Raw genomic sequence first — 14,602 nt, 5'->3', positions numbered from 1 at the left:
GAAACACAGTATCTGTTGGCCATTTGGTATGTCTTCTTGGGAGAAGTGTCTGTTTAGGTCCTCTGCCTGATTTTTATTTGGATTATTTGGTTTTTTGTTGTTGAGTTGTACAAGTTCCTTTTTCTTTTTTCTTTTCTTTTCTTTTCTTTTTTTTTTTTTTTTTGAGAAAAACACTTGAGCTTTAATGAACTTCCTTCCATGTGCCTTCAAGCTACCAGGACACAGGCCCCTCCAACACCCTTAATCTTTTCCACAGGTCTTCTGGTGAATAATTTGGCCTTCAGGATGACAGTCTGCTTTGAGAGCTTTCCCTTCCCTAGAACTTTGCAGTAGTCCGATCGCACCATGTCTGTGATAGGAGCAGCTCAAGTCTTGTTTTTGGCAACATTTACCCATGTCTGCTCACTGACCAAGGTCCACAGTTTAATAAGGTTGACAGTTGGGCAGAAGTTCTGATTCCTCTTTAAGTGGTAATGCCTCATACCAGCTTTCCCAAAATAATCTGGGTGATATTTGTCAAAGTTGATCTTGTGGTAGTGCATGCCACCAGCATTAGCTCGGCATCGTGGGTGTTTCTGGTGCTTGCCGATGCAGCCGTGGCCATGGCTCATGTGGCCCCTAAGTTTCTGGGGTCTTCCTCAGTCTGGATGGCAAGTTGACAGTCAATATTAAAGAGCTGTATGAGGTTTTTTTTTTTAATGTATTTTAGATATTAGCCCCTTATCGGAGGTGTTGTTTGCAAATTCTTCTCCCATTCAGTTGGTTGACTCTTTGTTTTGTTGATGGTTTCTTTTGCTGTGTAGAAGCTTTTAAGTTTGATGTAGTCACATTCATTTATTTTTGCTTTTATTTCCCTTGCCTTTGAGGTCAAATTTATAGAATCCTCTTTGAACACAATGGAATAATACTCAGCCATAAGAAAAAATGAAATACTGCCATTTGTGACAACATGGATGGACCTTGAGATTATTATGCTAAGTAAAATAAGTTAGACAGAGAAAGTCAAGGACCAAATATGTGGGATATAAAACTGAAAGCAACAAAGGAACAAGACAAACAAACAAAGAAACAAAAACTCAATAGAAATAGACAATAGTTTAGTGGTTACTAAAGGGTGAGGGGGCAAGAGGGATAGTAGATGAGGGTAAAGGGGATCAAATATATGGTGATGGAAGAAGAACTGACTCTGGGTGGTAAGCACACAACGTGATACATAGATGATGTATTATAGAAATGCACACTTGAAACCTATATAACTTTACTGACCAATGGCACCCCAATAAATTTAATAAATAAAAAACAAGCAAAAACAATTTTTTTTTAATTCTTTTGAATTTTGTTCTATTACCATCCAAAGAAAGTTAACCTGATTTTCAAGACTCATTACTCTAAGTGCTCAATTTAAATTTTATCTCCAATTACTTCTCTATATATTGTTCTTCATTTAAACCATTAAGGCCAATTCCTACCAGGGTCTTTTTGCTCTGACTGATTCACGTAGTTTTGTCTCCTTTTCCTACCCTTTTGGATGTGTCCACATTCTTTTTCTTTATATGATGGGCAAAGTAATCCACCCCATGGAATCATTCTTAGTCTTCCCCATCTAGAATTTACTTTTTTTCATTTTATGAATATTCACAGTCCTCTATGCTTTTCTGGTGAGCTGTACTGTTACCAGGAATGACATTGTACCTCAGCTCTTTGTCTTCTTGAAGGAAAGAATTCTGTCAAGAGATAGAGTTTGTGCAGCAAATAATAGCAAGAAGTTTATTAGTAAAAGCAAGTACACTCCCAGATATGGAGTGGACTGACCCCAGAAAGGGAAGCAGCCCCACCTTATATTGTGCGAGAAGATTTTTTACTTCTGTGGGTAGAATTGTCTCTCTCCTACCCCCCACAATACCTTTTATTTTCCCCACTGGCATGCCTCATATTCCCTTCTTGCCCCCAAGGTTGTCGGAGCTCATTACAATGGCCCTGAGAAGCAGGGTGTACATTCTGATAAGCAGGATGGTTTCTCTCTCTCTCTAGCTTCTACATCCCTTTGATTTAGGGCATGTGTAAGCCTGGAATCCTGCTGGGCTAGTAAGACATTTGTGCCCTATGTGAGGGCGGCTGCAAGAGGTCTTGACCTAAGCTGGAGCTGCAGCAAGGGGCTTTCTAACTGAGCTAGGTCTCTTCTTCTGCTACTCATTTATATCTATCTAGCTACCCTATCAGTATCGTGTTCTGTCTATGTTATGGTTGTTTGCATATGTCTCAGTTCTCCCACTAGATCTTCACATAGTTCTTAGCACAGAACTACTTTGCAATTACTCAGTACATATTGGATGCACGCATGAATGAATGAATAAAAATAATATGCAAGAGTAACTGGAATTTAAAACCAATCTTTGGAGATTTGCTAGGCAGTTAATTTCTTTAAAATATGTGGACTTCTAAAATTGGCTAAATTTTGCTAACAAAACAACAGAGTATGTCTTAAATTTTGCATTTAGTATTAGGTCCATCTAGATAGCCAAAGTCTCTTCATTTTTGACTGAATTGCTACGGTAAGCAACTGCACCAACTAACAAGGATAAAGGATTGTAAAGTTGTTTGAAGTCAAGCTAATCTTTACTAAACAGATTTATGTTTAAAATGTTTATTTCTACATGCAGACCAAAGATTTAGCAACCTTAAGTTAGTGGTGTTTCAACAAACAGTTTTAATGCAAATCTTTTAAAAGCACTTCAACAAATAGTTGTGTTCCTTCTTAAAATATTTTTCCATAAAAGGCCTCAATATGTTTATCCTCCAAGCCTTTAAAACATATATTAGAAGTACTACTGGGAATAGAATGCCAAGATAAACCAGCCTAGATTAGGACCAGGTGAATCAATTAGTTGGAACATGATGTTAATAAAGATGGGGTTACATATTCATTCCCCATATAGATCAGTTAGCTGGCCTCCATTCAAGTTCCAAAGTGTAAACTTCAGTCCCCAATCAAATGAGAGAATAAAGCTGGATCAGCACACAAGGTATCTTCACTTTTAGGAAATAAAGCAAAATACTTTATGTATAGGGGGTCAGAATAGCCATAAAGTTATAAAAGATACAGCTCATTAAATTGGGGGCATGTTTGAAGATAGAGGAGTGGGGATATCTTGGAAAGCAAAAACAAATTAAAAAATGTTTTCTACGTGTGAACAGGGAGCAAGATAGCTTTTGTATCCAAAAGAAGTTTGGAAATTGAAGAATTGGGGTAGGATGGTTCAAAGTACCTTAATTTAAATAGGAAAAAAAATTGAGGGAGATCTATGGAAGACTGAATGGCATGAAAAGCTAGAGGAAACTTTTGTAAATTCTTCTCTGGCACCTTTCTCAATTTTATGTATCATTGCATGCTTGTCATATGAGCTTATTGCATTTTTGAGGGGGTAATAGGAATGAGAACATTACCAAAGGGTTTACCCTCCAGATAGTTATGCTGCTGAAAAACAATTGAGTGCAAAACTCCATTACTTGTAGGATGCAATGAAGCACTCATTTCCTCCCCCTCCTTTATTTTAATTTTACTAGGGATTTTGTCCCTGCAGCATATCGTGTGGGTTGCAGTTAAAAGTAAACAATTAGAGGTTGGGAGCTGGACAAGCAGTCAGAAAATGTTACTAGAATTTGAACTTTTCCCAAACAAGTAAGCATGATTCTCTATAAAACTGCTTCAAGTGAGAAAAAGAAAGGACATTGATTGAGGCAAAGCAATCCACTGTGAAATGTTCATGTCTCCTTGGTGTGCAGCACATTTCAAAGTAACTAATATTTCCAAATTACTTCATCCTGGGTGTGTATCCACTTCCTGTCTCTCCCTGCACCATATGTGTTTATAATGACATATTGATTTCAAGTCCAGCTTGAAATGGAATGAAAACCACCCCTCCACCGGAGAGAGGGGCATTTCTCCTGAGTCAGCTCACCCACTGCACATTCTCAATGTATCGTCTGTCTACTGGGTGATTGGTCCTTGGACCAGGTGGAGAAATGAGGTTGCGGAAGTGGGAATGGGGGAGGGACAAGAAAGGAAATGGAACCTTTCTCATTTCAGAGGTGAATTGAGTTCTAGGCCTGGGTTAGTAGTTGTCTATCAAATTCTGTCCAAATCTTTCCCAAAGTCAAACGCTTTAAATCTAACAGCCTTGACAATTTAGGATATACATTTTAAACTGCAGAGCTCACTCAGCATTCTATCTCTGCATTGACAGAATTGCTAGAATTATTATCCTGTCAAAATTTATGTAGAGACTCATGAATAAGATACTGACCAAGCAAACAGAAGACCTCAGAGAGTTTCCATTCTAATTTCAGTTAAATGAACCTCTTAATTCTGAATGATTGGTAGCGGATAAATACACAGAAAAATATTGCAGCAACAAATCACAAGATATTATACAGAAAATATTAGTCATATAGAGGCCAAAATAAAATGCTTACAAAAAGCCACAATTATGGATGTTTAAAAAGCAAATACAGTTTTATTACTTTCAGCTGCATACAATAGCTATTATAGAAGAGTATTTACAGTTAGAGGGATGACTGTATCTGCTATAATGAACAGAGAAGATGAATTTGTTCCAATAACCCTCAGTTTTCATAGAAATACAATGGCATTTCTTTTAAAATGTGTTTTGATCTGAAGCAAGGTAAGGAGCAACTACTCATGAAGCTTTACTAAATGGCGAGATCTGTGTTAGATAATTTGCATGTCACCTCCTTTAACTTCACTTTTCAATTTAATTGAATTTAATTCTAAGGAATATTTAATATCTCCTTTTTACAGATGAGAAAACTGAGGTTTTGGAAGGTTAAGTAAGATGCCCAAGTATATACAACTAGTAAGTGATAGAGCCCAAATTTGAATTCAGTTTGAGCTATTGAGTCCCACAGACCAGATTAAATGTGCCAAAGAATATATTTGTTTCTATTATTAAAAAACACCATAGGAGATGTCACCAAAAAAATAAAGACTGGTTTAGCAGATAAGTAATACTATTTGTTTTATCTTACATGTATAGATAATTATTTAAGTGTTTTACAGAAGTAAATTTGGAAGGTTTTAAACTTATTCAGCTAATGCCAACAATCATTAAAAATCTTATATTTTTAGAATTCTTCTTTGGAGCCAGTATGAAACCACATTTATGTTATATTTATTGAGCACCTTCTAAGTCATAGTCAGTAAGTTAGGGAGAAATAAAAAATATATAAAAAATGCAATAATGCAATTCTTACTCTCTAGTAATTTGAAATCTAGTTTGATGAATGGGATATTTATAAATATACCCCAACACAAGGCAGGCTAACAGTACATACACCCTGCGAGTGTCAGTTTTCGACATGTTTCATGTGAGAATTGACAGCTACTCTGTAATTAAATTTGAACTACGAAGAATTTCTGCTTTAATTTAGTTTAAATTTTTTCCTTGAAAGCTACTCTAATAATTAACAGAATGAATCTGTTATATATATCAGGAAAAATAGACACCAACATACAAAGGGAAAAAGTCAGGGAAAGCCTTTTTTTTTCCCCCCTCTAGTCCAACAATGAATAGACATTGTGTGTGTGTGTGTGTGTGTGTGTGTGTGTGTGTGTGTTGCAAGAGTATAAAAATAAATTCTACGTTAACTGATCATGAACTTTATGTTGACGGTATTTTAACAGGTTTAATCAATCATCCTGTTTTATCTACTATAGTAATGGGTCTTGTTACTCTTGGTAAATTTCCAAGAGTGGATTGAACTCCCTCCTTAGTTATCAAATTTAAATTTCATCTTTTGATGATGTTTCCTTTTTTTAGAAATTAGCAAAATTGTTTGAGCCATAATGATTGAGAATTTTAAAATACTCTGTCATAATCTCTGATGACAATTTTTAGAGTCAAAATTGTACATGACTCCTGGGAAAGGGACAACATGCCTTTGTCAGAGTATCAGACCTCAGATGTAGTAAAACCCTTACTCCGAAATGTCAAAATCTTTCAGTTGTTAAAGGCTAAACTAATGAGATTTTATTGATGCCATTAAGTAAAATGATTTTTGTCAGGGCTTTCCTCACTTTTCTGATGAGCATAGGCAGGAAAACTTGAGTTCAGAGACCTTCCAAATTGGACTTTGTATTACCCACAGTGTCTTTTAAGCAACTGTTTGCTAAATATTTCCTCTTCTATTAGTTAATCCAATTCAATAAGTTTATGTATGCTTATGGACAAAAAATTAGTGACATTTAGTAATTATCTGCTTGCTGCTTGATGCAGAAATCCATTGCAAATAATTCAATAATTCAGTTGTGTAAGAGGAATTTTGGCCTGAGCAGTTCAACTGAGCTATATATAATAAGCCATGTATAACCACAAGATTTTCTCTTTGTTTAGTGTTGTAAATCAGTGGCAAAATCAAAAGAGTTCTTAGGTAGAGTGTAGATAAAACGAACACAGAAAGCAATTTTGCTTCTGCATTTTCCTCTCAAAGCTTTAAAATTTCTGATTATTAATATGCTGTCGGAAGTTTCTATTTGTGCTTCTTTCCAGTTATCTTGAGAGCAGGTATTCCAAGAGACTTGCTCTTTCTAAATCTAACTTTTCAATGGATAAATAAATATTCTAGAGGCTGGGAAATCAACAAAACCAAAAACATGTTTTTCTCCACTAGTCACCAGAAAACAAATATCAATAGCATATTATAGGATGGAAATGGTTCAGACAACGCTCTTTATGTAGTTGAAACACCCACGCACACTGTTTCCAGAGCAAGGAGAAAAAGTAACATTTTATTGCTGATTTTCATGGTGCATTGTTGTAAAGATTTGCACAAGATATGCTTAAGAAAGCCAAGTTCATTGCTGGGTCCAGAGCTGAAGAAAAGTAACCTAGGGGATGAGGAGAAATAGTTGGAAACATAATATAGTAAACATTTCAATCTCTCTGGCCATTGATTCAGGCAAAAACTAAATCAAATATGAATTCAATCTCTATTCTGTGTCTTTCCCTGCCTTGTATACTCATCCTTTCTTTACCAAGCTTCTAGCAGCATGCTTCCTCCCTCTTCTCTTCTTTGCCAAAATCCTTCACCCTCACAACCTCCTTATAGATTTAGAAGCTACAGGTATGAACACTAAGCAGACTTTTGAGGTCCTCACTTTTACTCTCTTTGGACAGACAGCCTGTTGGCAGAGGGAGGTGATGCTCTTCGCATAGGTCTAATTGCTGAGGAGGAGTGGCCTTCCCATAGTAGAAGAGACACAATGGAAGATATGTGCTTTACTATTCTCCAAACTAAGACACATCCTTATCTTCTGTATACCCATGGACTTGCAGTAATTTTACCATTTTCACAATATCACTATAATTATTTAAAAAAAAATAAAAATCATGATTCCAAATTGATTAATTATCACTTGTGAACTGAATTCAATTTCACTCTGTCTCTCTCTGCCTCTCTCTCTCTCTCTCTCTCTCTCACACACACACACACACACACACACACACACACACACACACTCATGCCAAAATAAGACAAAGAACTGGTCTCTTGACACTTGTTAATGAATCTGAATATTGTTCAAAGGGCACCTGCTGTTCAGATGAATCAAAAAAGTAGGCTGTTTTCCTAAGGGTAAGATCTTGAAATTTTGGCTTTGGGGGCTGTGTGATGTTCTAATTATCTTCTAGTGTCCACAGTGTCATATAACCAAAGGATAATCTTGAACAACCACCTAGTCAATGCATCTTTCTTTATAACCCAACTTCTGGTTGAAGTATCCAAAGGGTTTGAAGCGTACTGCCTTCCGTTGCATCTTGAATAGCTCCAAACATTAGAATCTCCTTTCTTTCACTGACATGAAATATCTCTCCTATAAGTACCATACTTTGATCCTGTATTACACTTTGTCACCATGTAGTTTAATTCCTCCACAGGGGGAGGAATTGTCCCAAATGTCACAAATGAAAAAAGTTGCCACTTACTTCTAGAATTTAGGAGGAAAAGATATGGAAAAGCTACCCACTTGCTGCTTTATGTGTATTTGTATACTATTCTGTTCTGAAGTATTTGTCTGTTAAGAACATGTAGTAAGGCCACACACATGGGTGGAGGTTAGGGTTTCCCCAAAAGGGGGAAGACATTCAGACTGTTGACTTCCCTAAAATGAATCAGAGCCTGGAAAATGGATTTATGACACTGAAGATGAGGAGAAAACTGTATTTTCTCTAACCCTGACTCCATTGAGATTAGTCTGCTAGAAATATAGAAAAGCTTAAGCATACTTTTAGCTGGTGGGGAAATCTACAATAAAGCATCCCTCTAGTTGGGCATGGAGGTTACTGTGTAGTTACCTAGAGAGGTCTCCTGTTAGAGACTCAAGGGGATGGGCTTCTGGGTCCTGAGAATAGACACATCTAGTAGTCAGTTGCAATATTTTTCTGGCTTAAAATATGCTTTAACCTTCAAGTGTCCTTTACTATCTTGATAAGTACGAAGTCAGACAATTAAATTCGTGAATTCATCCTAGAAAAAGTGCTGCATACCTCATTGTTGAATATCACTATGGTCACCTTCGAAGTACTCCCCTTGGGAAGCTATGCACCAATGCCAGCACCTAGTCTACCCTTCAAAGCAATTTTGGACCTCTTTTTCTGGAATGACCATCAGAGCTGTCGACGTATTTCCCATGATGTCCTGAATATCACCAAAATGTTTTCCTTTCAACATTTTCTTTATCTTTGGGTTAAGAAAGAAGTCATTGGGGACCAGAGCAGGTGAGTAGGGAGAGTGTTCCAATACAGTTATTTGTTTACTGGCTAAAAACTCCCTCACAGATGGTGACATGTGAGCTGGTGCATTGTCATGATGCAAGAGCCATGAATTGTTGGCGAAAAGTTCAGGTCATCTAACTTTTCACACAGCCTTTTCAGCATTTCCAAATGGTAAACTTGGTTAACTGTTTGTCCAGTTGATACAAATTCATAATGAATAATGAATTATTCATTCATTATTGAATGAATTGAATGAATTCTGATATCAAAAAAGATTTGCAACGTTGGTACAACATGTTCGCAAACTTAATTATCAGATTTTGTATACAAATCGGTTGGACTAGGCTGAGAGTTGGATTCCCAAGCCCATGTATTAAAGGTAGCAACCTCTAAAGCAGTGGTTCTTAGCCAGGGCAGACCATTCTTGCCCCTCCAAGGGATATTTGGCAACATATGAAGACATTTTTATTGTCACATTTGGAGTGCTACTGGAATCTAGTGGGTAAAGTCCAGTGATGATACTAAATATCCTGTAATGCAGAGAAAACCCTCAAAATAAAGAACTATTGCCCCAAAAGCCAACAGTGCTGAGGCTGAGAAACACTGCTCTAAGGATATGCATGCTGCCTCAGACCTATAGGAGGTATACACTGTGGCCCATGTGTGAAGGTGAGACTGGACGCTGGAGCCCAGTACAGAGAGTGGCAAAGGTGGGGGTTGGGACTGTATCAGAAGCACATGTGTGACACCCACTGTGAACACAAAGGAGTCTCCTGGAGTGAAAGGGAGATTGCATTTCTTTTATCATTCTGGTAATTCTGAGCCACCTAAAGTTCTACCAGTTAGCCTCTCCAGTAAGCAAAACTCTGCCAAGATTCTTTGAGTCCTAAACCACTCTGAAGCAGGCAGGCATGACTTGGACTTGGAACCAACTGCCTTAGGACTTGATCTGCTGTAACTTTTAAAACAGAAGTCAGTATCTCATTTACCAGAGCCTAGCTGTTCTCATTGTCCTGTGCATGTGAAATGCATGGCCTTTCGCAATGCTGTAGTGTATGGCTTCACGGTCTGGAACAGGAAAATAATTCAGTCTTCCTTTCCTTGGCCTTATCTAGCTATTTGCTTAGCATTTGTCAGGATTTTTAATCTCTTTCAGCTGAAATATCTGATTTTTAGGCTGATTTTTAACTTGCATTTTGCTGAGTCTTTGAATCCAACTCAGTATATAGATCTGCATGTTTTCTGCTCTCTTGGCACAATAAATATTTTCCTGAAAGGAATCACAATGACAATATCTTTCTTTAGTGTTCTAAGATTGATTCTGAGGTGTGACTGCACCATTTAGCCAGTTGCATCATTTCTATAACCTGCATTGTAGTTACTGATCTATTTGTTAGCAGGACTATGCCCATTGCAAATTAAAACACAATAAATATTATGTTTAGTGTTTAGGATATATTTTTGCAACAGCACTGAAGTGTCACAAATCATTTGCTTTGTTTCTGAAATAGATGACTTTTCTATGGCAATGTAATTATTTAATATACTTTGTAATTTTTCAGTTTTCTTGAATAACTATCCTTCTTGATCTAAACGTTTTGCCTATGTTTTTATAGCAATGATTATGCCATAATCATTGTCATTTATTTTTTGAAATCTCCTAGAATACTAGAACTTAATTGATCATTAATCAGAACGGATTAACTGTCCAGTATGTCCCTGCGATCTAGAGGAGGGACATAGTGGACAGTTAATCAGTTGTTATAAATGGTGTGTAAAATCCACCATTATTTGTATTTAGAGGAATTATAATTTAGGTTGAAACCAAAGCCAGATTCCACACTTCCTGATATCAATTGTTGCTGTGTAATGATTTTTCTGCAACCTTTTAAGATAAGCTCTACCCTTGATTCAGGTTTTCGTATTATGACCTCCAAAAGGTCTTCATGAAAACACAGGGAGAATGATGATGCTAAGTCTATATATCTTTCTCAAGCTTTACAAAGTTATCTTGAGGACTCTCTAAGGTTTGGTAATCCATCCCCCTCCTTTCAGTCTGGTGTGTTGATTTGGTAAACTCAGGGTTCTATGATGCAATTGGAAACAGAAGAAACAAAGAGAATATGGAAGAGTGGTTTATTAGGAATGTATTATATTCCATGCTAATGTCAATATAAATGCAAAATAAAAAGCCTTGGAAAGATTTTGTTATTCTTCAGAATTTCATTAAGCCAGTCACAAATAACAGAGGGCTGGTCTGTCTCCCCACCCCACCTCCATTCCCCCACCTTCAGTCATTGTTCATTTTAAATAGTTTTAATGGCTCTGGAAGTATTCATGAATTCCAGTTGCTTCACTCTCCTAATCATGTTGTCGGCTTAAAATTCACATTTAATTAACCTCTTCACCCAAGGCATAAATCAATAATAAAACTCCAAATGCTTACCATACCAATAGTGATTTTCATTTGGAGGAAAACTGTTGAAAATTAGACATTAGAACGCCTGAAGAAAAGCAGAGAATTAGTGGTGTGGAGCAAAAAGGAGCTAATACATAAATTGTGGTAATGAAAGCCCTGGATCTGAGAGAGAATATCCAATTATTCAGATTTCAGGGACAAGTGTGTTTAAGATGGCTTCAGAAAATGTTTTATCTGGAAAAATTCGAGGAAATCTAACATATAGGAATAATATAGTTCTGAAATTCTTAGGCGAGAAAATGCTAAAAGAAGAAGTGTTGTTTAGGGAAAGGAACAAAGCCTTGACAAACTTGGTTCAAATTGTGGCACCAACATTTTAGGTATATGACCTTCCTGATATATTTTAACATCTCTATGTGTTTATTTCCCCATCTGTGAGATGCAAGTATTGACATCTACCTCACAGAATTATCCAAAGAATTAAGATTAAATAGATCAAATAGATGGAGGAGAGATGTTGTGTGTATGTTTGTGTAATTAAAGGCACATACACAAAACACAAACACATACACACAATATAAAAGAGAGAGCCTGACCTTCTAATCACTATTGATTTTTGATCGACAAAAAGGAACTTTGGAACCCAAAGCAAGACAATCAGTGTTCTCTCTTGGAATTTTTAACCGAGACGAGAATTAGTTTCAGCCCCTCTCTACTAAGGATGCTATTAAATATAAGCCAAGGAGCTATGTTTTCTGACATGAAGAGAAAGTGGTATGTAGGAAGTAGAGATCAAACACACACATACATGCCCACACACACTCACACTGAAGTCAAGACGAGAGGTATAGAGAGTAATTCACGGTTTTCAAGTCAAGGTTTACTGTGGTTCCAAAAATACTAGCTGCTATATTCATGTCTCACTTGTGTTCGATCGAACGGCCTTAACTTTTCATTCTCATGTTTTAACAGTTTTACTGAGGGACAACTTATATATCATAAAATATGCCCACTTTAGTATACAATTTAATGATTTTTAGTAAATTTTTAGAGCTATACAACTACCAACATATTTCAATTTAGATGATTTCTACCACTCCAAAAAGTTTTCTTGTGCTGGTTTATAGTCAATTCCCATCCCTCCAGTTTCAGGCCACAACTGATCTACTTTCTGTCTCTTATAGATTTGCTTTTCTATAAAAATTTTATACAAATGGAATCATACAATATCTGGTTTTCTGAGCGTGACTTCTTCATTCAGTATAATGTCTTTCAGTTTCATTCATATTGAGGCATGTAGCAATAGTATGTTCCTTTAAATTGCTGAATAATATTCCTTTATATGAATATACCACATTTTGTTTATCCTTCTACCAGCTGATAAGCATTTGGATCATTTTCAGTGTTTCGCTGTTCTGCATAATGTTGCTAAAAATGTTTGCATACAAATTTTTGTGTGGACAGGTTTTCACTTATTTTTCTTGGATAGGCCTTAGAGTATAATTGTTAGGTTGTATGGTAAGTTTATGTTAAATTTTTAAGAAACAAACTGTTTTTGAAAGTGATTCTATCATTTTACATCCCTGTCAACAATGTTTTGCCATATCCTGCACAATGTTTGATATTGTCAAACCTTTAAATTACAACCATTCTGCTGGGCACATGTGTAGTGGTATTTTATTGTGGTTTTAATTGGCATTTTCCTAGTGACTAATGATGCTGAGCTTTTTTTCTTGTGCTTATTAGCCATTCATATATGTCTTTGGTGAATTGACTACTCAAATATTTTGTCCATATTTTATTTGGGTTGTTTGTCTTCTTACTGTAAGAGTATATTACATATGCTGCACTCAAGTCCTTTACTAAATATATAACTTGCAAACATTTTCTTAGATGCTGTGGTTTGTTTTTCCACTATAATAATTATGATTTTTGAAAAGCAAAATTATTTTGATGAAGTCCCACTTATCAATGTTTTCTTTTATGGTTTTTGTTTGTGGTGCCATAGCCGAGAAATCCTTGTTTAATTCAAGGTTACAAAGATTTTTTTTTCTTTTGTTTTCTTCTAAAATTCTTACAGTTTAGCTTGTACATTTAGGTCTATGATCCATTTTAATTTTTGTGTGTTGTGTGACATAAGAATCTAAGTTTATTTCTTGTGTCTGTGTATGTGTACATCTACGTGAGTGCATATGTACATATAGGTAAAATTCTACAAAAAGAAGCTTGCTGGGATTTTGATAAAGAGTGCACTGAACCTATAGATCAATTTGGAGAGAATTACCCTCTTAAGAATACTGAGCCATCCAACAGATAATCACAATCCCCATTTTATCTATGTTTGAATTGGGTTTCTGTTACTTAAAGGTATAAGATTCCTGAGTTATACATGATTGTCTCTCTTTCTCTTTCTAAGTTCTTTTGATCAGTGATTTGTAGACAAATTATCCTATGATCAAATAAATCATCAAAATTTTCAAACAACTCTAGAAGTGAAGAAAAATCAGAATGGGGAGAGAATAAAACAGAACCCCAATTACTACTGCAGAGGAAGAAATAGAGTATAGACCACATGAGGTAGTAAAACTTTGCTTTCTGTATCATTCTCTGGTGATTGGAAAAATGCTACATTAGCCTATTATTGTCGACCATGATTTTCTTCTTCCACGAACATTTTGTTTATCAATGCCCCATTTAATGGTGATAGAGCATATTTATAAAAGTGGGTTCTAAGCAGGACAATATAGAATTACATAGTGATAATCATAACACTTTTGATCTAGACACATTTTGATGAAGGCCTTTCTTTTTTTTTTTTTTTTTTCCAGACTGCATTTGAAAAAATAATCTTCTTGATAAACCACCCTGCATAGAAGTTTTCTAAACTTATCAAAAGCCCTGAGATATTTTCACATAAATTGCTATTAAACCAGAGTTCCCATACCTCACTTCCCTTTCCATTTATTTCATTGATTTAATTTAGCCTAAATGCTGGAATTGATATTAACCCGTATACTTTCTACTTCCTACTTTCATTGTGACAGGATATCCTTGAATACTGATTCTATCGTTCAACATCCTAGCTATTACTCTTAAATTTTGTAATTTGCACATTAAATGACCATGATTTTTTTGTGTGTCTTCACTTCATTAAAAAAAAAAAAAAAAAAAGTCCTCAAGAATAGGAATGATTTTAGACATGAGAAAATAATAGGGACCAAATTCATTCTCACATTTTAAATAACTACAAAACTGGAAAAAAAATATGGGAAACAATGGTTGTCAGACATTGGACAATAAACAGTTTGAAACTGTGGTTCCTGAAAGAAGAGAAACAAATGAGATAAGCTCTAAAATTACCCCAATTTATTGTCTAGACTAAGTTTTCAGGCTG

General features: G+C 35.8%; 1 pseudogene; it reads right to left on the bottom strand.

The window, feature by feature from the left end:
- Nucleotides 1–206: 206 nt before the first annotated feature.
- LOC109456077 (large ribosomal subunit protein uL15 pseudogene) overlaps nt 207–14,602 on the bottom strand; it is a 72,221-nt pseudogene continuing 57,825 nt past the window's right edge.

The sequence above is a fragment of the Rhinolophus sinicus genome, chromosome 16 (assembly GCF_057876585.1).
Source record: "Rhinolophus sinicus isolate RSI-liver-muscle chromosome 16, RSI-T2T, whole genome shotgun sequence".
In the NCBI taxonomy this organism is placed as follows: Eukaryota; Metazoa; Chordata; class Mammalia; order Chiroptera; family Rhinolophidae; genus Rhinolophus; species Rhinolophus sinicus.
Note: the sequence above shows the minus strand (reverse complement) of the source record. Positions and strands in the feature narration are given on the sequence as shown.